Source organism: Metopolophium dirhodum, chromosome 5 (genome assembly GCF_019925205.1).
Source record: "Metopolophium dirhodum isolate CAU chromosome 5, ASM1992520v1, whole genome shotgun sequence".
Classification (NCBI taxonomy): Eukaryota; Metazoa; Arthropoda; class Insecta; order Hemiptera; family Aphididae; genus Metopolophium; species Metopolophium dirhodum.
Genome location: NC_083564.1, coordinates 34,734,552 through 34,760,757, shown reverse-complemented (window position 1 = coordinate 34,760,757; position 26,206 = coordinate 34,734,552). Strand labels below are relative to the sequence as shown.

The window sequence follows — 26,206 nt, the reverse complement described above, 5'->3', positions numbered from 1 at the left end:
AACTATTAATCATATATAACCATAGTAAAAAATTTAAATTTACCTATAATATTAGTATATAATATATATAAATATAATAGAAATTGAATTGCAACTAAATAATTATCATCGTTATTCTTGGTTCTATTAGAAATATTATATGAGCTTCTTTTTCGCTGCTCAAGTTTGTATTTATACCTATGGACCTATGGATAATATATAATTATATTTTGTTACAGGTACATGGTAATTACTAATTAGGAGTAGAGTATACATGTGTTCATATTTATATTTCTGGGCTTTTTTTTCCTTGGTTGTGTTTATTTTTTTGGGCTTTTTTTCCACCTGCCCTTTTAAAGCCTCCTTGACGTACATTTTTATATTGTGCTGTGTAGATACTAAAAATGAATCATCTACCACATGATTACTTCTCTGTTTTTACTTTATTGCATCTGTCCTCGTTAGCTGATGATAGAAGTGTACAAGCGAATTTAGATTTTCTTAATAAGCTACTTTCAGGTAAAATTAACTAAATCCTAAATATACCCTAAATCTCCTTAGTTACATTAATTTCAATTTTCAAAGTTCCATCTTTTTCCTCTCGAAGTCACTATCCGTTCTATATTGCTATAGTAACACGAACTACGCTGCTAATGAGCCTCTTGGAAGTATGATGTGGATATTGGCAATGTAAATCCAACTTTCTCTTTATTGAAATTTAAAAATATTATCTTGTGAATTTTATACTTGTATTATTAATATATTAAGCTATATATTGTATATCTTATAAATTATAATGCCGCATATCATTGTAATGTAAGTATTGGGCTTTGTAATAATAACTATGTACTTTTTAATAATAAATAATAAATTATTATTATTATTATATATAAACGGTCTCTAGGCATAATATACTTTAGATATTTATGATATTTTGATTTGTTGAACAATTTGTATTGCATTTCGTTATTGTTATTTTTCGTTTGCAGTTTTATTTAAATCAGTAACTAATTTATCCTATATATTATGACATATATAGGTATATGCAGCTATCTAGAGTCTTTTATTTCTAATGAGTAATGACTAATGAAGTTAACTCTGTTTGTGTTAATTCTATAATAGATCTTAATTTGGTTCACATAATATATATAATAAATCTCTAAATATAGGTTGATAATATCAGTTAAATTCAAATCAAAATAAATATAGGTTTGGCTTAATTTGAAGCTATTACTTATACAGTTATAACTATATATATATAGGATAAAAACCAAAAAAAAAATTTACATTTGAAATTTATCAATTCCGAAAATAAACAAGAATTTGTAGAATTATTTTTATTTTTATTGATCGAAATCCTTCAAATAAATTTATGATTCAGAAATGAAATAAAAAACGTATGTCAATATAAAAGTAAAAAGCTAATTTTTTTTCAAAATGTTGGTTTGATACGACTTAAAATTGTATAAAATATTAAAATAAATATGTTAAAAAACGTTAAGTAGTGTATTCTGAAATAATGAGTGTCTTACAAGTATATATGGAGCGTTTAAGATTTTCATAACTTTTTCGTGGTTTTCTTAAGTTGGAATATGAAATTCGTTTTGGTTAAGATGTATTTTTGTTAGGTTAGTTCAAATTGTGTTTTTATTTAAATACATATATAACACAAATAAATAAAATAAAAATACTATGTTCTTTTCCACTCGGTATTAAACTCCCCCTCCTCATCCCCTAACCGGAGACTGATGATTTATTTATTTTTTCACTGTGTATTGATGACGTGGTAGTTATTAAAACTGCAGAGTAATATTTCCGCACTCGATGGACCCGGAAGGTTTTTGCAGACAATTATTAAACGCGTGCGCGCGCTCACACATATATAATACATATATATACATATGTACATAGTACATACATATGTGCGTCGTATACGATTTTTTTTCGAATTCATTTACACAAGTCGCAGTACATACATCATATACACACACCGTGTGTGCCGCTATTACAGCGTGAATTACCATATTTTCACACACACACATTTCTGCAGCACATAGGCTTATTGCACACTCACATTTACATATATAGATAAAGTGGTGCAGGTACATCTACGCGCTTATATAAGGGGCGACGGTTAAAATAAAAAAAAGAGGTGAATACGCGATTCGACTACGGTTTTGTCGTCTGGTATAGTGGTGCTACAGCAGGCGAATATACGAGTACCTACCTATATATATGTATATAGATTATTATAATCGTATAGAATTTTTAATGGCAAATATCTTTATACCCGGAGACCCGAAACTCTGTACATATATATATATATATATGTTATATGTAGGTTATATTATCTACATATACCTATCTAGGTGGTAGTGGCGACAGTGGTGACTATATATATTATAATAATTATGTAGGGAAACAATTGGCTTGTAGAGCACAAGCAAAAAAGGCGTCAATAAAAAAATAAAAAATAAAAGTAGGGGGAAAATTCTGCTGCCGCTGATGTTGACGTGTAGGTAAGGACGTGTAGGGGTGGTGGCAGAGAGACGCACTAGCTGTGTAGTGTGCGTTCGCGTTTGTGCGTGCGTGCGTGCATGAGTCGGTCGGCCATTTTGCTCGACGAAAGGCTCGTATATACTGCGTGGCGGCGGCCAACAACAGCGGTGGCAGCAGCCATTGCCCCCAAAGGACCGTCGACGTTATCGTCGTGGTGAAGGGAGGTGTGGGGGTAAAAAAAAATAGAGAGAAAGAGCGAGCGAGAGAGAGAGAGAAAAAAATTACTCGATGATGGGGACATATCGACACTTAAACGTATGCCGTTTGCCGTCGCATAAATGATGGATTAAATACGGCGGTGGCGGTGGCTGTGGCGACGACCGGATATTCAATTTCAAATCCCTAAAAAGTTTTTTTTTTTATTATTTTTATTATTTTTTTTTAACACCCTGTCACCGCCGTCGATCCTGCCCTCCCTCATCAACCACCCGACGCGACGAATATCATATAATTTACTGTACCGTATAATGTTATATTCGTATTATTATTATTATTATTATTATTATTTTAAAATTTTAACACCGCTGCTGCGCTAGCGACAAAACTGCAGCGTGCGAATCACGATCGTTTCACATACATACATCGTAAATCGTATATATATATATGTGTATAGTATCTACTACTCCTATTTAAAATATACCTATACTAATGTATACCATATATACCATTATACCGCATATATTATATTCCATACCGCTTCATACCTAAATAAAGGTATTTATTGATAGTTATACAAACGTTGATAACGTTGTACACTCGTTTAATTTTTTGTCATTTCTATACTTTAAAAAAATACGTTTTATAGAATCTCTAGGTAGTTTATCGGTTTACAAGGATACTGTATGATTTCTCTAACATTCAAGTACCTCGGTATGTTTATAAATTGTTATAAAATCAATTTTATTTCTGTTTTTCAACGTTTACAAAGCTATATAGAACGATTAATATCCCATTAACAAACACACAAGTTAAGAGTAATTATATCAGTTACTCGCATGATATTATTACTCACGTGACATAATATGTTATGAACAATACAGAATACACATATATTTTACTGCGATGCTTTCTTCAATTATAGTACCCATACAATTTGATATTATGTATTTAATTATAAAATACAATTAATATATACATTTAATATTTAATAAATAATATATTTAACGGTTGTTGCGGAAATGGGCCTAAAAGGCCTGTAAAAAGTTGAAGAAATAAAGAAAAAATAGGTAACCACTAACTGTAACCAATGTGGTCTAATCGTTTTTTGAATCTAGTATAGGTACGACAGATTAAATCTAAAATATACACCCAATGGAGAATCGTTTAAATGAAAAATGAAAACCATATTATAGGTACTCATTATATTACCTATGTATTAATTTATTTGTAGGTACAATTAATAATATATAACATGAATAATATAATAATTATTAATTAAAAAGCGTTTAATCCTCGTAAAAGTACTAAAATATTAAATAATTATTTTTTCAAAATTATTCATAAACCTGTATACCTAATATATAGGTATATTATGTATTAACTGAAGTATCTTATATCTGAGAAATCGTTTTTTTTGTGCCCTTCTTGGCAGGTGAATTACCTTGGCCCACTCCAATTACTATATAATATTTTTGTTATAGTTAATATGTAGAATTATGTAATATAATTTGTAATCATTTGAAACCACCGCCTTATTCTTGAATATGGTATTGTTGTTTGGGATCCAATCATTTCGATTGGAAATTGGAAGGAACGATTTTCAAAAGGAACGGATTGCTGGAACGAATTCCTTTTTATAAAAAAGAACGAGAAAATGAACTAGTTCTTTTTTTCAAGGAAAAATAACAAAATTTTTCGTTCCTTTCTAGTTCCAATAATTTACACAGATAATTATGTAAATAATTGAAATTAAGATATATTTTTTTAATGTGTATAATGCATATTGCTAATTAGTGATCGTTATCGAGTATCGACATTAAGACAATCGACATACGTTGGCCAACAATTTTTGAAGAAAATGTCAAAATAGAATTATAAAATATGTACCTACCTGTATATATTAGAATCAAAAATTAAAGTAATATGCATATGAAAAAAAAGCATTAATGATTAAATAAGAATTTTTATTTTATTTGGAACTAAAAAAGGAACTCGTTCATTTTACAAAGGAACGAATTTTTTTTTTAAGGAACAAGGGACGGAACGAATTAATTTTTTTAAAAAAAAGAACGAGGAACGGAACGAATTCCTTTTTTTAAGGAACTTGCCAAACACTGGATTTAATGCAGTTTAAAAGAGTTCTGCCAAAGTTTTTGCGCAATTGGTTATGCCCTATAGTTCTTATATATAATATACTTATTCTAGGTTTATTTTCTTTGGCTGAGCGTAGGACTGTGGGCTAATACCATAATAGTTCTTTGACGGTTATTGTTGATTGGTGAAATTAAGTGATCTGCAGCCTTTATATTGCTGATATGTTTTAAGGTACCTCAGTGTTCGTCCAAGTTTATAATAATTGTTTTTTTATACTCCACATTCTCCCAATGGCCAACGTTTTTCTAAGACCTGTGATTTCGAACGCCAACATGAATCCTATACTTTTAATGTTCATTGTATTTATTGAATTTAGGTAGGTAAGTAAATAATAAGTTTTGTAAGTTTTGTAATATTTATATATCGTAAACATTGATATTGTTAATCGTAACTACGTATTATAAGGGCTTAGTCCGAGTATAATAATAAATAAATTTTTATTTAAAAAACCTGGGATTGTATTTTATAATCGAGCCTTATAATCGATATCTATTGAATATATTATCTTATAGTATATTCCTATAATTTATACATACCTAATATCTTGTCAAAATATAATATTAAAATTCATGAACTGTAAATGAAGTAGATAATTTATTGCTTGTATTTGTAGGTAGGTATATACCTAAAATTGACACAATATATATTATACATACATTTGACAACGACAAGTCAACATTGAAAACATTTACATTCATGTAGATTGTAGGTATATATACATTGAGTGATTCATTAAGTGTGGTGGTGTCAAGGAATTTTTAATTACCCTGCAGCCACTATTTATTGAACTCAATTGTCATGCAAGTATGCCTAAGTGGCTGTTGAATGCAAATATTTAAGAGATGTCGCCAAAAACAAAACGTAAATAAATATTTGTATACTCTATTTTGTAAGTTGAATTAATTGGTCTGTAATTATATCACTTATCATACTACTTTTGAATAATTTCAAAATCATATTGTGCTGTTCCCAGTGATTCGTGAACTATAATCGTTATTTTTTGGCTTCTGCAGATATAGTTTTATAAGCAATTGTTACCACCGTCCATCACTAAACAATACATTATAACTTACTTATAATATCACTGACCATTTTATTTTATTTTTAAACTTGTGTTTTATTTAAAAAAAAGGTCGTTTTTGAAACTGGGTTTCGCTTTTTTTTCGACTCCTCTTTTGAACTCCCGGCAGTTCAGTTTGGATGGTAAAAAAAAGTTGCCTACTACAACTACTATAGCAACTACGCAGATCAGTACACCATTTCCAAAGTTAGTATAATATTTTACCTTTGAAACAATGGCACGTTCACATTTAATTTTTTAAATAATTATTATTCACTTTTCTGTATACAAGCATGCAGTATGATAGTTTCTCTTTGTTTAATTATTTCATTCTCGGACTAGGATTTATATCATGAGTTATGATAAAAACAACAAAAATAAAACACTAGTTTTTGTTTCGAGCCTTTGTACAGTTTTAAGTTGCACATTATTTTCTGGACGTATTGTGAGGATTGCATTTGAGCGTAACTCTGATAATTCATATAGAATAACATTATAATTTATAAGAGTAAACTAGTATATCACTAGCTATAGTAAACACACTGTTTATATGACCTAAAATACATAATATAAACAATAAAGCACATAATTTGTAATTACTATAAGGCAATAGACATTTTTGCATTAAAAAATATAATGAATGTATCATAATATTCTTTAGATCGTGATTATAATAATAATATATTATATTGCACTGAAACCAAATTAAAATGTTATTTTCATGGTATGTATATGCTAGTATTCAATGGTAATAGTTATACACTATAAAGTAATAAATTCATGCAGCCAAACCTGCACGACAAAACTTTTCTACCCTATAACATTTTGTCTTATATTTCAGTAAATCGTTTATTAATCAGTAAAGAATCGATTCAAATTTGATATCATCTACTTCAAATACCTTATTTGTACTTAAGAACTACAATACATTTATAAAATATTTGTCTATACAAATATTGTTATACCATTTAATTGGAAAAATATACCCAATTTGACGGACGTTATTTTTTGATATTTGTACACATGTACCTATATTATTACTACTTGTCCTAATTTACTATTAATTTTCGCAACGATTTAACGTATGTAATTTTTATTGCATGGACAAAAATATATTTATTTCTTCATTTTAAGAAAAGCTGCAGGCTAAAGTGCTAAACTGTAAAGGTATCAAAATATTTTGTTGTGGGAAACTTCTGGTGCTTAATAAATGTTATAAATCAATCGCCCTTTTTTAATTGTCATTAGCAACCCGTTGTTAATATACATATTTTTTAATCACATTAGATCTCCATTGATTTCTTAATTACCTGTGACATTTTTCAAATACACATTTTCATGGAGTGAATTTAAATTTTATTTGAGGTACACATACATATATATATATATATGTTTAGATAAATCTATGATTTGATCGTTAATGCTTATAAATCATTTTTATGACTTTGTCTGTTATTTAAAACATCAGAAATAATATCAAAAATATATCATTAAAGTCATGGTAGAAATTAGAAAATAAATATTGTACTACGTATTCCACAATTCACACAGTTTTTTAAATCCATTGCAATTTATTCGCTGTTGAGTATTATTTAAACTAACAATAAAATATGAATTCAATTAATTATTTCATATTATTTACAGTTCTACCTTTTACATTTAATTTATTACATTTTTAGTTTTTTTAATCGTAAAACCTTATAAACCTAGGTATTTTTATTTTTATTATTATTATAATATATTATGTTTAGTTGTATAATTGTGTGTATTTGATAGCTAAATATAGTGTTTATATATTTTTAAATAATTAACTGCTTCTACTGTGTAAATAACGAAACGTATCAATTTTCGTGTTTTTTTCATTATTATAGTCAAATTAATATGTTTATCTATATAGCTGGTCTTAGGATAGGTATATTAAAATAGTTAATACTAAAAAAACCCATTTTTACATTGAATATCGATAACTCTCATTTTGGAATAAATTTATAGAATAAGTACGATAACAATTTATTTTATGATCACTTATTAATTCTCTATAGTTGCACATTAATCTCCATAATACTGTATTATACTATAATGTATATTATACTATATATATTATACATAACGTGGCTCTTGCGCAATAAAGTACGACCGCGCCCTAAACGGAAAAAAATAACGTTTTACCCATGATTTTTTTTTAGAAATCTGTAAAAATTAATAAAACACTCTTTGTTTGAAAAAAATGCTATTAATATAGTCTCATCTATACCAAACATATTATTATAATATACATTAATATATGAATATAATATATAATAATATATTTGATATCAACTATCAGTGTAGTCATAATAATATAGGGTATAATAGGTATATACATTTCAAACGAAATAATAATGTGTATACCGACCAATGACATTCATATTATTATTAACTATATTATATTATATAATATGTGAATAGTAATTATAGCCATGTAAATGTGTAATGGCATGTGTATGCTGTGTTGGTACTATTCTTTCTTTTGTTTTTATTAAAAATGCACTATTTATTTAAAACTTGAATATTTAAGGAAATTGCAAATGGTCATTATAATACTAACAAAATACAAAATTACACATATTTTATTCATCGGTGGCTAGTGATAACATTACTGTAAACTGTTATGTACCTATAGTAGCTACAGGGAGGCAGGGAGCTGCTATTTTTTTTTGGCATAATCAATAGTTAGGCATATTATTATGGATTGGAATGCCTGATACGGTTCTTGTCTTAGAAACGTTAAAAAGCTTTTCTGAGCCTCACTCCTATACTCACATATTAGGTATGATATGAAACTTGTAACTACGTATTATGTTTCTTCCATCTGGGACGACTGATATTATGTATGGCGAATATGTACGTATGTACCATAACTACCCCACATACATTTTACCCATACTATTGTATGTTAACCGTTTATAAGCGTTTTTAAGGTAATAATCCCGTCGACTGTATTACAATACCCCCGTAAAGCCATAATATACGTCGGAGACCGATGAGGCCTTGAGTACCTTTACCTACGTACTACAATCGATACGTTATTATAATAATATACCTATCAACAATATGCATAATATTATATTATTGTTATCAATATGCGTATCATTATTATGTATTATGTACATAATATTTTATCATTCGCACACCGTCGGAAACGGGTGTTCAGCACGCGTTGGTGTGGTCAAGCGATGTCTGATGTTTCTTTCTCCGTCTCTCTCTATCTATCTCTCTCACTGATTCTATCTCTCTGTCTCTCTCAGTCTCTCTGTTATACGTAGGTATACGTGTATGATATTTTAATTATATTATGTGCCCGTAGAATTCAATAGGCCTTTTGTGCAGGACTGCTACACTCCTCGTGCGACGAAGTACCGTTTCGGTACCAGACCCGTTTTCGACCGAGCTGGAACCCGTCCTACGTCCCTCGTAGTAAAATACCCACGCATAATATTACATGACGTATAATGGCACGCGCTGGGTCGACCGAGACGCATCCGCTGCATTTAAGCGTTTGCACGTGACATTAACGCGCAAAAATAATCACCGACAGAGGTCGACAACCCATATTATACCACGTGAATATAATACATATATGTATAGCGAGGACCTCGTGATGGTCATCCTGTATAGGATTTTTTGGCTGGCCCGCATAAGTATGGACTCTTGAGTAATATATCGATTTTTTTTTCAACACGAATAGCACGTAGCCAATAATATTATAGTTTCTTTTGGTTTAGCATCCCAACCATTTATACACTATAAATATGTACATAAATAAATAAAATTTATTTTTTTTAATTTATAATAAATAATACTACCGGCTAAGAACATTTGCAATTGCAGCACTTCCGTACTAACCGAGGTGTGTAACCGAAACATGATATATATAGAGTCGATCATTATAATTTAATATAATTGCTTGTACCTAATATCATAAATTAATACAAACTATTACCAATATCATAATACTGGAGGTCGTGATCAATTTAACTATAATTAAACTAATTTTATTTGTCGCATTTTATGAAATTGATAAAAAAATTTTTTTCATAACATTTTAATAATCATACTTGTAAAACTTTAATTTTACAAAAAAAAAAAATCATTACCATATAGTGATTTTATACATTCATTAAAACTATAAACATAAAGATTGATATATAAAAATTGAAACTACTAAGAAATCACAACGGTGAGTAAAGAGTAAAAAATTGTTCTTATACCTTATAAATAGGTACCTATTGGTACTTCCAACTATACGAGCTGATACTATTATAAGAAACATTTATTTTCTGAAAATTAAAAATTACTATTAAAATTAGCATGGACTGCATTAAAATGGATCATACGATATTATATATTTATCTATTTCAATACCGTTTACACTTTTGCTTTTCTTTATTTCGATTAATAACAATTAATACTGAGAGATACTACTGAGTGTAGAATGATAAAATAATATAGTGTTTATTAATTTTAGCACCGTTTTAATATTATGGACTTTGATCATATTATTGTTATTGAATGATATTATACGGCAGATGGGTAAAATAGGTATTTAGAAGTACCTATAATAAGTTATAATATAATAATATAATAATATATATAATATGTGCCTAATGTCTATCAATACTTTATATTATAATCTATTATAACATTTTAATAATAATAATATTTATCTTATTCGGTAGATTTAAATAGCTTAAGGTATATAATATAAAATAAAAATTATTTTTTAAGATATATGAATACGCCTTAATAATAATATAGTTTATGCAATAAAGTTAAAGTTATTTTATTATGTCAAAACACATATAACAAAGAGTTACAAAAAATTCAAAATATTGCGAAATAATTTTAAAAAACTAGGGTATTATAAATATCGGTTTTTGATATCATATTTGTAGACGGGAAAACAGAGAGTAGATTTATATGTCTTTAGAATACCTAGAGGTAGTACCTATTAGGTACAACTTATAAAATTACTTATAAAATTGTATGAATAAATAAAATATATTGTATACAATATATGGATATTAAACTAAAAAACAATATAAACTAAATAAAAACAGCAATAGCTTGGTAATAATAATAATACGGGACGGAGTGGCCGACCCGAGTTCGATACCTCGGTCGCGGGTGGCATTTTTCTTCGGGCAAGTCACGGTGTCCGGAGAACAAGTGCCGCCATCCCCCACCCGGGCATGGCAGATACCTACGGGTGCCCAAATCAAAAATTCTGCCAAAACAAACACACACGTGTAAACAAATCTACAGTAACCTCCCTTACAGTACCACAGGCTAATGACCTAGTAGTCGAAACCCTAATAAAAAAAAAAATAATAATAATAATAATACATGGAAAAACTATTTATTATTTTTTTTTATTAAAATAGAGAATTTACAATCTGTAGCATATGTACGCAATAAGCAAATAGGATAGGTTTATGATATGGAGAATATTTACATGGTAATATAATATATAAGGAGGAGGAGGCAGTGACAGTCCTCAAAGGGAATATTGAAATTGTATTGTTTTGTATTTTGGCAATGTGTATTAATTTTGTTCCCAGAAACACATATTTCTTAAGAGTAACGATTATTTATTTTCTTCAACTAACATTGTGGTATACAACATCATGTACCTAATCAAATTAAACAAAAAAAAATTGTTGAATGTTATTTTATTCCTGTTTCAATAATTCAGTGAAAGCTCCTTTAACGGACACCTCCGATTAGCGGACAAAATGTCGATAACCGAGAGTGTCAGTTATTTAGATGTTTCACTTTACCTATAAACTTCATTACACCATCTACTGGATAGTTAGTTTAAACATATATAATCATATTAAATATATAAATTTACCTCCTATTTGATTTTGTTAATATTATTATCCCCGTGATATGATGCAACCTAACCTACAATACTAAACGAAATCCAAAGGTTTGCTCGCAAGCACGAGACAAGGCTATATCACCATGTCAATCAATGGTCATCCAGTTATTAGATAACTCCAAGGACGTAAGACTTAGTTTAAGATTTTAAATTAAGGCAGGAGCCATTTCACTGGAAGTGACTCCATCAATATTTTATGTATATTATAAATCATTAATATCTAGTATAATATGTAAAATATATATAATTGTTAAACATATTTATAAAGACCTCTGGGTCGTTTCAATTAATAAAGCTCCAGGGAATTTGAAAAAAACATTGTGACTATTGTTGATTTTTACAAAAAATATATTTATATGAAAAAATATACCTTATTGGTATGTCTGTGATCTGTAGATATTTAATATTCGTCCATGCAAATTACCTATATTATATTACAATTACCTTTATCGCCTACCAATAAACACTATAGAATATAGATTATATTTTATCCGATTATGGATAAAGTGAAACTAAAATTAGTGTTTAAAAAACGTTGAAGAATCGGCATTTGACTTTTGGTTTAAATTACTGGGTGGTTAATAAAATACGGTCGAATCGTTGACAAATGCCAATAATTTCTGGCATTACCGTTTCATTAGAATCAATCTAAAATGAATTATTATTATAGTATTATTATTATTTAGTCGATTAAATCAACAAGTTTTTTTTTTATAACGAACGATCGAAGAGTGTAGTGTATTATATTATTATTATGTATTGTACAATAAAAATCATAATAATTCTTTCCGTCGTTCCTCAAATTCTAGCGGAGGGTGACAATGAGTATAAAAATGCGAATGGTTAATTATGGCTAATGGAAATCACATAAAAACGCCCTCCTTTTTACTTTAATTATTACTATATATTTTTTTTTTGTAATAATTATTAAAACAAAATACATGTGTTCTCGTATTATATTTACCGATATCCAGACCACTGCTCCGATGTTTCAACACATCGACGCAGGTTAAACTGCCTAATCGGTACGCCGCGTCATACTTTTGTATACGACGTGCGGGTTGTAATGAACCGCCCAAATAATATACCATATACATGATACTTTGCTTCCGATCACGATTTACGGTGATACTATAATAATATGGTCGCAATTAAATAGCAATTATCACACTCGACGTCAACAAATTTATAAATTATGATTATTTTCGAGCTCGGTTATAATTGTTTTTTTTTCTTTTATTAAACCATAACAGTTAGGTTTAGGCAATTTATTATCCATTCATTAAAAAATTTTATTCGAGTTAACGTAAATGCTTTTAATTTTTATGAATTTACTACAACAACCATGATTGTACTAAGAGGCAATTTTAATGATATTGTAAGAAACATACAAATGCACACTTTTTAAACGTTGCATAGAGAATCACAAAATGTGCCCGAAAATTTGTTTTAGTATTTTGTCGGTAATATTTTTCGTAGGTTAGGTTATTATTATAGTTATTATTATAGTATTACTCCAACTGTAAATAAAACTTGCTTTGTATAATAACATAATATCAAAAATAAAAGAATTTTATCTCTCTTTTGTCGTTGTCGTCTAATCTTGTAGTGATTTTTGTTTTTATTGTATTGTACATATCCCATATAATTTATGTTTAACAGTTTTTTAATACAATCACATTTCCAATTGTGAATAGAAAAATGTGCATAATATATTATGTATGATAAAAAAAGAACATCCAACAAAATGTAAACGAAGTTATAATCTCTATAAATAAATGTTTTTATTGTTCTACATTCTACGACCATGTTATATTGTACGACTACATACTATTAAATATATTATAGATTCTATAGTGAACTTTTCAAGAATTGTTTATTATATAAAATGATCATTATGGTTTAAAAATAACCGTTTATTTTATAATGTATTAATCGTCAAATTCGTAAATTTATACCTACTTAGTTACTTAATCTATTAAAATATACATTATACTCGTATGTACTCGTATTATTATAATGCATCTGGTAATTTTATATTTATATTATTTAAGATTATTGCTATTGACTCAAATTTATTCGGCCCAGTTGCATGTACGTATGTATACGTAGGATGATTATCGTATTGTTATACTATAATATTCATCACAATATCATTGTGTACAATTTGATTCTTTCTGTGAGTTTGGAAATGTTAAAATTCAGAATATAAAACTGGTACAACTAGCGATTGTGAGGGTTAAATAAAAAACATTGTCATAGGGGTGAAACCCACAACTACACATTATTGACTCCTTAGCGCTACAACCCTTCAGTATTGTTTTCCTTGATTTATCTCATTCACTAGATGCCGCTATGTAACATATTTACGTATTGTGTATTAACCAAAATTTAAAAAAAATGCTTTGTTTACAGTTTACTGTTAACAAATGATTTAAAAACCAAACGTAAAATATGGGAATAATTAAAAAAACATATGTTGGTGATCGTTTCAAAATTAAATGATAAAGCAATAATATTAAGTTTTTAGTATGTTTATGTATAATTAATAATTATTTATAAAATATACTAAACACATATAAGTAAGCAATTAAAGCAATTTGATTACACCCTTAAAATGGTAATTTTAAATTCAAACAGTTGTAATATCTTACGCAGTATTAAATTTGTAAATGTATTTTGACGATGTCTTTAAATAATAGCGGTATTGTCAAAAACTTATATTTTTTTAATCTCTTAAAACTACTAGCTACACCCAATATAATAAATAATAATATGATACTTTAACTAGTCTTGTGTTATTTTACTGAAACACATTTAACACGATATGACAATATTATATATTTGTGTTTATTTATGTATTCAATTTTTTTGATATTATAATAATTCTAAAATGTTATATTACCTATTTTAGCATACATTGACGGTTCATAGTTTCATACTAAATATTTTATGTTTTATTAAAATACTCAGTTATATTTTAGTTAGTAGTATCTTATAATAGTTCATAAAACCTGTTTATAAATTAGATAATAAAAGATATTCTGTATTAAAAAATATATCAAATACATATTATTTATACACATCATTCGAAAATAATGTATTAGACATTTTGATACTTTGACATATTGCATATAATAAAGTAATAATATTATTATATTATTGATTTTTGAGGTGTCCTCGAATAATTTTTTCTCTTACACTAAGAAAGGTTAATATTTTTAAAATTTCCATATTATCCATCATTTGTATCTATCATTCTAATTGTAGTAATGTTATTTTTAATTTATATGTTAAAATTAATAATATTTTTTTTTTTTATAACTAATGATGTAAAACAATAAATAAATTAGATATTAATTCAAAATGATATGTTTTGGAATTTTTTTTATAATAATTTAATTTATTTTACTGTTGACTTACCTACATAATTGTTATTTAAAATCTTGTCACGCTTAATTAATTAATTTAACATTTTAAGGAAAATATTCTTGTAAAACACATTAAGTTATTACCTACTTATATCATAATATATTTTGTTATATTATGAAATTTTATTTAATATATTATAATATTGTTATTGAATCTACGATATACAATTATATATGATATATAATGATACATTTACCACACTGACGGGAAAAACAATTAGATCAATGAAAATTCGAAATACTACTAATTTAAAAGTTAATAATATTTTCATTGATCCAATAATATATAATTATATATAAATTAAAATATATTAACTCGACCGAAGTTACAAAGACAAAATTCGAGCAGGGTTATGCATTAATTTTAAATGCCGACTTTCCTAATTAAATGCCAGCCATTTTGTTAAGTTGTGCGTATTATTTTTTTTGTTTTGTTTTCATTTCAACAACATGATGATTTTTTTTACGTGGGGGCAATGACCACTCCATTCACAATCTCCATTCACCTTTTATGCCTCAGCACAATCCTCTGGTTTGATTATTGTTTATAATTTACTATTATATTTCACTCAACCCATTATTATTAACATTCATCGTTAATCGCAAAATAATATGATCCGAATATATGAGTTTAAGTTTTTTTCATAGCGATATAACATTTTAAGAAACTGTACAAACCAATATATCTGTGTGACTTCTATATTATAATACTAAAACTACATTATATTATTATAAAAGTCCTTAATAGTTCGATATTTGATATAATAATAATATGGTGGATGACAAAACTGAAAATTCCAGACGGTTTTTAACACCCAAATATACCTACTGTTCCACTCGTTGCGTTGACGCTTAGTTATCAAATTCAATAATATACATTAATACTGTACACATGATTGAATTAAGGTAAAATATGACCACATCTTTGTTGATCGTATAATGTTATGAATTTTGAATTTATGTATATTATTTCAAACAATATTAATTTTTGATCGTCCATCGACGACTAACCGAAATGAACAATCTATAATATTATTTTCATTTTCCGATACCTGGTACCTGCATAATAATATTAATTGTCTAGGAAAAATAAATACATTGGCTAAACTTCTTTTCTCGTCGAACTCTGTTTATTATGAGGACATGGTGTGCAAACGTGTATTGTAATAAAAGGTCGTTTGTACCTAATATGTTTAATCTCTTTTTAAATCGATTAATTGCGGGTACATTTTTTTTATTCACGCGACACCTTTGAACTGTTTATTTTTTTTATACAATAACATGTTTATTGTTTTTAAGGCAATTAAAGCGAACTAAAACAAAACAACTACAAATTATTTTGTTTCCGTATACATATTTTATTAAACTAAACCACAAAATAAAGCAAAATAATTAATTAAAAGCTCAAATCGTCATTTTATTTCGCAAATCATGATGTTATACATTTTACATTGTTGTGTACTCTACACTCGATCAATAATTTAAAGATTTATATTCATATAATTTTATCAATCCAAGTCTATTTTAATAACAAAATTGATATTTATATTAATTCAAGCAACGTATTGATATTATAATATGGTACAATAAAATAAATAGTTTATACAAAGCAAGCACATTCACATTAACGTATTATATAATAGGTAATATTTCTAAAATATAAAATTAATTAAATCTATACAACGCTGCAAATTGTTCTAATCCAAATATTGAACATGACCCAATTGTTTGCTTTAAAAGGTCCTGAAAAATAAAATAATTTAATTAATACATTCTAAAGCAAATTTCTAAATAATAAACATTCAGCAGTAATTTGCAAATATCACAATGAAACTTAAATATTTATGTCTATTTAACAAGTATGATAAATTATTAAATCATCTTAGTATTTAAAAATGTATATCATATTGCAGCCAAAATAGTATAAACTTACAACAATTTCGTTGAGATGCAGATAAATAAAAGGAACATGGATATATTAAACAAAATTGATATCTAGGAATAATATACTTAGTACCTAAATATATCCAATTTTAAATATCTACTAATATCTATTTTTAGCAAGAAGCTTCAAATAACTTATTAATATGCATAATATTAATTCGATATTTATTTTTGTTATCTTGAGACTAAATATGTTAATTACCCATTACCAAGATTCTTCTTCCTAGACTTATAGTGGTCCATTAAGGACCATCGCCGCTTCTAGAATACCTTTCCACCTCTCTCTATCCAATGCTGCTCCCATATCTAGCAATGGGTTGACTTTTTTTAAGTATTTTTCTATTGCATCATTCCATCTCTGCCTTTTGGTCTCTCCCCATTATCTTGCTTTCCATGATTTTCTTAATTATTGTTCCCTCGGCTCGTCAGACGTGACCGACCCATTTCAACCTCTTTCTGACAAGAAGTGCCTATTACTAAGATATATAAATTAAAAGTCCCTATTGATTTTACACTAGTTATATGTTATATGTTAATAATTTAATCAAAGAAATTATATAATTTTAATAGCGGTAGATTGCAATAATAAAATGCATAAGAAATTACAAAAATCAAATATTATGCATAATAAATGTGCCGAACTAAAGTGTTATTAGCAGAATAAGTGAATCAATGGTATTTTATGGTTTTGGGTGAATTTAATTAACTATGGTAAATTGTATACCGTATGCCTTATGGTTATACGACTACATAATATTATTGTTACCTATTACAACTATATTATAATTGAGTGAAACAAATAAAAATAGCAATCATTTAAAAAATACAGTATGACAATATTCAAACAGTATATTGGTACTACCCACAGATGATATTTCCGGTATTTCTAATTGTTTTTAATGAAACACACACAATGAGACGCATAACTATATTATTGAATAAGCATTGACAATTTAGTTCGATTGTATATGTGATCGCCTGCTTGTTACTTGTTTATGATAGTGAACAAGACGAAGATAAATATTTTCTCTCTCTCAATATTAATGACGACGTTTATATAAATATTGTAAAACAACCAGTGAACCATTTGTTTGTCCATTAAAACCACGTTAAATATCTATTATATATAGGTACATATAAAAAAAACCTAATAGCTGTCACCGGCCGAGTAATAATTGCTTATCCTTTAAAAAAAAAAAATCGACTGAACAAGCGCTCGTGCGGTGGGTACGCAAAAAATAATAATAATAAAACACTTGTTTAATTTTTTCCCGTTGTTTACTCCGTCAGACCGTCCACCTAACCGTCACATAAAAAAAATTCATAACATAATATATCATCGCGACGATGTTATTATTATTATTATTATTATTCCCGTACGGGGTGGTGAACACGTGCTTTTGACCCCCGTGACCCCACAAGGGTGCGGTAATCACCCTGTGCCCCCTGTTTGTATAGATACACTGGTGACCCGGTCGCGGATCCGGTCACTGGACGCGGCGTGCGTCCGACACGGGCCAACCGGTTCACCGCTCGTGCTCTGTCCGGACGGCGTCATATCTAAAAAACCTGATATCGTATTCGGAAGATTTTTGATTATGATCTGGGGCTCAAACACGCAAGTGCTGACAGTAAAAAAATTTTTTATAAAAAAATAGTAATAACAATGCACTGACTCGATCGGAGTAATATTATACATATTAATACTTGAACATATTTAACTTATAATCCTAAATCTATTATAGGTATAATATAGCCAATATAGGTAGAATAGTACCGGCCAAACCGTTAAAATATGTACTTCCGATCAAATGAAAAAAAAATATTTAATTCTAATATTTGTGTTTTACTTTTAAACATACATAATCGATAAATATTAAGTACGTTATTCTTAACTGACTTGACATAAAAGTTTCCCTAAACATAGCCCTTGTGGTAAGTATTATACTACTACGGACTCGCCAGCATATTTTATACGAAAATAATAATAATATAATATTATAGAATGAATAAAATCAAATACCTGTATATTTTTGCGGTAGCAGGATGATGAAATTAAAATCGAACCAAGACCGGACGGAATAACTGGTGGTAGTGCGGCGGTGTGTGTGTCCCTTTTCGGGACATTCCCCTGCGGGACCCTTTTTTATTTTTTCTAACCGTTCTTGCTGGGGCCCTGTCGTCGGCACGCGCCACCTGTAAACCTGTAGTCCCGGTGTGGCACCGCTTATTATTATTTTATTATTATTTGTATTTTTTTCATCCCTTCCCGGTCGTCGGACGCGCGTGACTCGGAGATTTTGTTCGATCCGTATATACCTGGTTTGTATCACCGGACGGACGCGACGGCGATTTATTGTAGACTGGCGGACCTTCGTGTAGGGCGATAGAGTGGACGTCGTACGATCATAGTATTATTATAGATGTGATATCGAGCGAGATTTTCAGTTACGAAATAGTTCTTATTCGGAAAATAATGTCGACAAAATTCGCATCGGAGTGGGAGACCGTGGGAAAACGGGGCATCCGCGATGACCGCGCGAACCAGTTCCTTCGAGAGTTCAAGAGTTCTTATATTATACACTATTACATTATAAATTATCATTACTTTCCCAGGCCAAACCGGTCTTGAGTCTCCATCCCCTAAGCGACCCCTATATACTCCCCCCGTAACCCGTACCTCATAGTCGTCCCGGCGACCCTGATAGTTTTACAGTATAATATAATATAATATCTTATAGGTGTACATTATATTCCGACACAACGTTCGTCTTAAATTCAGCAGCTATTCATGACACGTGAATATGTACGTTATGTACTTATGTTATAGCTAATATACGATGTTACGATTGTGTACATTTTACTTTCTTTTTTTTTTAGGGTTGTTTTTGACCATACGACCTATGGTTATTCGCACATTAAACATTTTAACGAATTCATTTCGGAAAAGTCCTTTGCTATAGTATTTTTCATTCACGCCGTGCTACGGCGTGGCGTTATTTATATTGCACACTCTGCAGTGTCAGTCGATTTTTTTCTACCGTTGATCCTATATTATATTCAGAAGACGTGCGTCGCTCCGTCAATAAAATAAATTATACAACGGTTATGTGAACTACATTTTTTATACCTCGCCGCTAACATGTTATAATATTATAATTATTAGTACCTACCTGTCGCAGTTATTTTAACTATGTATATTGTAAACAGTCGATTAATTATTCCCATATTGAAATTTAAATATGTGATAAAGAACAATCATTTGTACGGTTAAAATAAGATCATAATACAATTATTTTATTTAAGTCAATTAATAACCATTGAAATATATTTAAAATTAAAAAATATTTATAATGCTCGATTTATTTTACTGATAAATAATCGTATGTTTCTTACGTCAAAATAACTAAAAATGTATTATGTTTTCATGTCAGCTTATATAGGTGAAGCGGACGTCAACGGTGGGAAATATTTGCAAGAGATGTACGAATTATTATTATAATATCGTACCTGTACACACTCTACCACGGTATATGGTAAGCGGAGTATCAGCACGTCAGCGCAACAGGTAGGGGAAAAAAATACGAACCTCTTCTTTTGCGGGACGTGTATAATATTATTATTAAACCGTTATTATTAGTATTACATAATATTATTATTGGGGTAGAAATAACACCTTACTACTTGTATATAATATATTATATGAATATACGCCGCACGATGAACCGGATCCATCGCGGGACGCCACCGCCGATATTGTCCCGCGCGCGCGTCTTCCGGGCTACCGCACGCGCTTCCGGTCTGAAAAGGAACCTTGTATGCCCCTGCGGTGGTGCGTATGTGCACGTGTGTGTATATGTAAGTATATGTGTATGTGTGTGTGTTTGAGTGTGTGTGCGAGTGTGCGTGTTTTACCCGCACCGGAGGAGTGGCAAGGCGCATGTGCGCGACCAAAACCGGGAAACCCTTCTCCGCTAAAACCCCTTTCGCTTATATAGTAGTACGGTATATATAGTAGGTTATAGTATAGTATACGACCCTCCTCCGCGCTGTGCGATGCGAATTTCCCGTCCGTAATCGCGTCAACCCAAGAAAATAACGAGCTGCGCGTTACATTTGCATATATATACACGCCCGCACTTGTGTGCGTGTGTGCGGGTGACTGGTATATATAAATTGCTAGAACAATGTCCCTTCGGTCCTTCGTCCCCCACTTTCACCGCACACCCTCTGCGCAATCGTCGTCCAGCCAACGGCCTCGGCCGACATGAAAAACAAAGAGAAGGAAATTAGATAGTCCTCGCCCGACCACCCCTCCCCTCGCCAACGCTATACGCCCGCCATCACGAAATGTATAGTATAAATATATATATATAGTCGTGTTCTTGTGTGTGTATATAGTGTTATAGTATGTATATATAAACTTTGTAGTATAAAGTAGTTGTAGTAGCAGTATAGCAGTAAGCGCTGCCGTTGCCGCTGTACGAGCAAAAGGGATATATAATACGCAAACACAAGGCCCCGCGGAGATCTCATTAAAGTTTACCCTTTTTCTTCGGACCCAAATTAGCGAATATTATTCAACAAAAAACCGCCCTCCCATCGTTATACGCGCGTCGGCCCCGGGCTTAATCTTGCGCCCACCGTTGTCGTTGCGCTTTACCCCTCGCATGTGGACCTACCCCTCGTCCGACGCTCGCATCGCAGGCCGTGGTAAAGAAAATTTACCGTCTTTTTGTCGACCCTTTTTGTTGGCAGTCGCCGCCGGCCCCGGCTTTTTGCGAGGATTAAGTGAAATCCCTTGTTTTTCAGCTTGAAAAAGCATTGTTAATTATTTATCTTGGACCCGTGAAAACGACCTGCCCGGGGACTTAGCGGAAAACACGTTATTTATACAAAACGCGGCCCGAACCTTGCCCATTTTTCCGCCACGCTGTCGCGCATAATAATTGCCGTGTACATTCGAGTGACACGCGCTGCAGCGCCATATGCAGTATATATTATATTATAATATTATTGTAGGTAGGTATATATCCGTAAGTGCGCTTATTTTGTTTTATCATAATATAAATACCTACTACAACATTACAACACTCGGGTTTATACGCATACCTACGTATAGCCGCCGGTAATGCGCACATATACTGTATTTTGAGTATGTCGTGTGTTGTACCAGTCCGTGGACGTGAAAAACGTAATTTTAAGGTCCAAATCCCATCGGATAACGCACCAAGTAACACATAATAACTCTTATAAGTATACGTTTCAACGATAACATTTTATCGCTTGTATTAAAATATGTACCGCACCAATTAATTATATAAAAACCTTAGGGCGAAAAAAATGGTCTCTTATAAACTATAAATATTTTAGTTATTATACTTATCGCAGTGTAGCGGATTTCGAAAGGAATAATAATAATATTATAAAATTGAGTAAAAAGAAACGTCGGGATACATATCTTGAAGATATAAGACAACTTACTGAAAGGAGTAGATATATATAATATAATAATAATACGCATTATACATTATATTATATAAGCCAACTCGTTTTCGTTACCATAATATTATACCTACTGTATAACAGTAATATTATACCTACTGACATTAATTTGATTATTTAACATTGTATATTATTGTATAATGTGTACAGAAAGTTTCTGTTGACTGTTAGCTTCAGATAGTTTCTTCTACATATTAATATTCAATATAAAATCAACGTTGTAAACATTTTTAAAAATTGTCTGATATCTGTCGTTCACGATTTCCTGAATCTTATATTATCTAGTTTGTGAGATATCTTGTTCCAAAATTATAATGATATAGAAGTTCATTTTCTAATATTATTGATTTACTAGGTAGTAATATATTTTATACTATAATGTATATATTTAATTAAAATGTTATCAATTATTACATTGTTGTGTCGTACGTGAACAAAATATTCTTCAACCGCGTGTTGTCGTATACGTTTTAAACATTTAAATAACTTGCCAGTTTTTACTATTTAAGCATCAACACATTAATATAATTTCGTTGAACACCATATTATTATTTCTGATATTATTACTTCATTCGATATTGCGGTGATTTTCTAAAGCTATTTTCTATATTAATTGTGTTAGTTGTGCGTGTTAGGCCTATATTAGAACAAAAATGTGGAGTTATGAGTTTTCTTTAAATAATAATGAAAAAAAAAAACTTCATCCTGAAAATGAAAATCACTCACGTAATCGTGAGTAAATCACAAACAATTATAAACAACATGGAAAAAATGTACTGCTGTTCCAATCGCGACAACAATGCCAATACATTATAATATGTAAAATACACGTAATGCGGATTAAAATGCAAGCTTACGTGTTCATTTGCTGGTAGGTGCAGACTTAAACATTTGCATACGTATTGTGGCGAATAATCTGCTTATTTCTATTTGGACGCCTATATAAAACAGAAATACAGCCTTCACACAAACAGGTGGTGCAGAATACGTCGATTTCAGTAATATTTCCATTGGTCCTCTGAAAGTTTGAAATCGTTGAAACTGTTTTTCGGACCGCCTATTCCGCTCACCTATTACATGATAATAAATAATAATAATAATAATAATATGCGTAACTTTTGAACCTATATATGTAAATGTAATAATAGACGATGTGGTGCAGCATCACTTAAAAATATATATGCATCGTAGAGAGAGAGAGAGAGAGAGAGAGAGAGAGAAAGAGAGAGAGAGAGAGGGAGAGAGAGAGAGTGAGAGAGATTGGCTGAGAGACGAATATTTTATTAAAATAGGTAGTAACATTATAGTGGCTATTTGAACTCAGCACGCATAGTATACAAACATGTAATAATACGTTCTTGTTCGCAAATATAATGGCATTAGTGCATTCCATTATAATATATTATACTATAAACCTTTATTATATTACCTTCCTTTAAAGGTACCTATTAAGTGTATTTTCGCAGCAATTAGTCTTGACATGATCGGTGTCTAGACTCAGAATGACGGTGGCCGTGCTGTTACACTGTCCGCCACGCCAAGAAAACGCGCTTTAAGGCTGTATTGGTGCTCCCTATATTTGTTGTGGTCTCAGACCAATAAGTGGAAGGTTATTTCCTGCAATTTTCGATTACTGCATAGAATGTATGTATGAATTTATTAGCATCTTTTCTAGATGAAGAAAAATATTTTTTTTGTTTTTTAATTTTAAAAAATGTTCAAACAACGAAGTTATTCTTTTCAAATGTATATGTACGTATTAAGTTGTAAATGTTAAATATTTTTCCTACATAATCTAGTAAAAAATAAATAAAATGAATACAAATTTTTTAATAACATATAAATCAGATCGCAGTAATACTTGAAACAATCTTTCTCTTTTAGCGGTATCCACTAGTAAATTAATATTTTTAGAGAGACATTTTAAGGAGCATTTGTAATATTTTAGAAATTTAAATGATTTTAGCAACGTTTATTAATGTATACACATAAACATTTCAAATATAATAAATTTCCAATATTCCAAAGTTTCTTCTCAATAGCCTTAAAACTTATAAACGGCATATACATATAGGTTGGTTATACTGCGTGTATTTAAATCGAGAAGAAAACGTTAACGATATAATATATTATTATAATTATTATTGATCGTAGGTATATTATATATTATTTTTACTGACTCTATATAATAACAATTTGACGATGAGATTTTTATGAAACGATAAACAAAAAATCGAAACATACATCAATACGCGTGAAAGTAATAAAATCAAGTTACATGTTAATACCTATAATACAGTAAGTAATATATTATATTAAGAAGTATGAAAATTTATTATTTTTTTAAATAAAATATAAAAGCGTTTTATTGTTTTTTTTTTTTTATCATTATTATTACTGTGTACGTATTTATTGTCCGGCGCCGTCTACGGCGTAATCCCCGGTCGGGGTCGTTTACAGAGTCAGACATGAACGACCAACACGGGATTAATGAAAACTTGTTGGTTTTTTCAAGCGAAAGTTTTTTTTTCCATTTGCATTTGTTGCTTTAATTATATACCATTTTTGGATACATATCGCTATATATACGCACGGGTAACAATAATCTTGTACCTAGGTATACGTATTATATTAAAACGCGTGTAAACATCTTCGTTTAGGTCGTACAAACACGCTAAAAAAAAACGGTATAATAAATTTTCTATTTTTTTTTATACCTTCATCAAAATAGTTGCATATAGTAGGTTTACATTTTACACGATTTGTTCGAAATTCTTTGGGTAGGTATTATTATTATCATTATTATCAGTATAGTATACTAGTACATTTACCTATATAATATTATAATGTAACTTTATAATAATGTATAATATATGTGGACTAGATTAAAACGAATAAACTATAAGTTCGACGAAACGTCATATTTTAAAGTTGCCATATTTATAAACTACGCTAGTGAAAATGATGAAATACGCGTTTGTGAAAAATATTTATTCGTGTTAAATTGGTCATACAATCGTTTGTATAAATAATATTAATTTACATGACATGAATAGGCTGTTTGAAATAAAATATTATATATTATATTTAAATATAATATTTGAGAGGTGGGTATTAGACATATTATTATTAATCCTAAAAATGATTGTTTCATTTAAATATGTTTTTATCAGTAGTGGATTTAGGATTTTTTTATGGTGGGTGCTATGTTAATAATAAAGCTCCTTAGATATACCTACCTTATACTTATCATGAACAACTCAATTTCGGCGTAAAAACAAATTTAACCTATTTTTCGGTATACTTTTAGGTACTAGGTATAGTAGTTTACAGTTAATATTTTTAGTTCTAAGTAATATCTAAAATTTAAGTCATTTATAATAAAAAAAAAGTTCAACGTGGAACGGTGGATGCTTCAGTTACCCCCCCCCCCCCTCCTAAATCCGCCACTGTTTTTCATCATTATCATTTTCGTTTTAATGAGTCGAAAAA

The 26,206-nt window shown here is 29.6% G+C and overlaps 1 pseudogene; it reads right to left on the bottom strand.

Annotated features, from left to right (window-relative positions):
• Positions 1-16,630: 16,630 nt before the first annotated feature.
• On the bottom strand, positions 16,631-20,094 carry LOC132945481 (uncharacterized; annotated as a pseudogene).
• Positions 20,095-26,206: the final 6,112 nt, after the last annotated feature.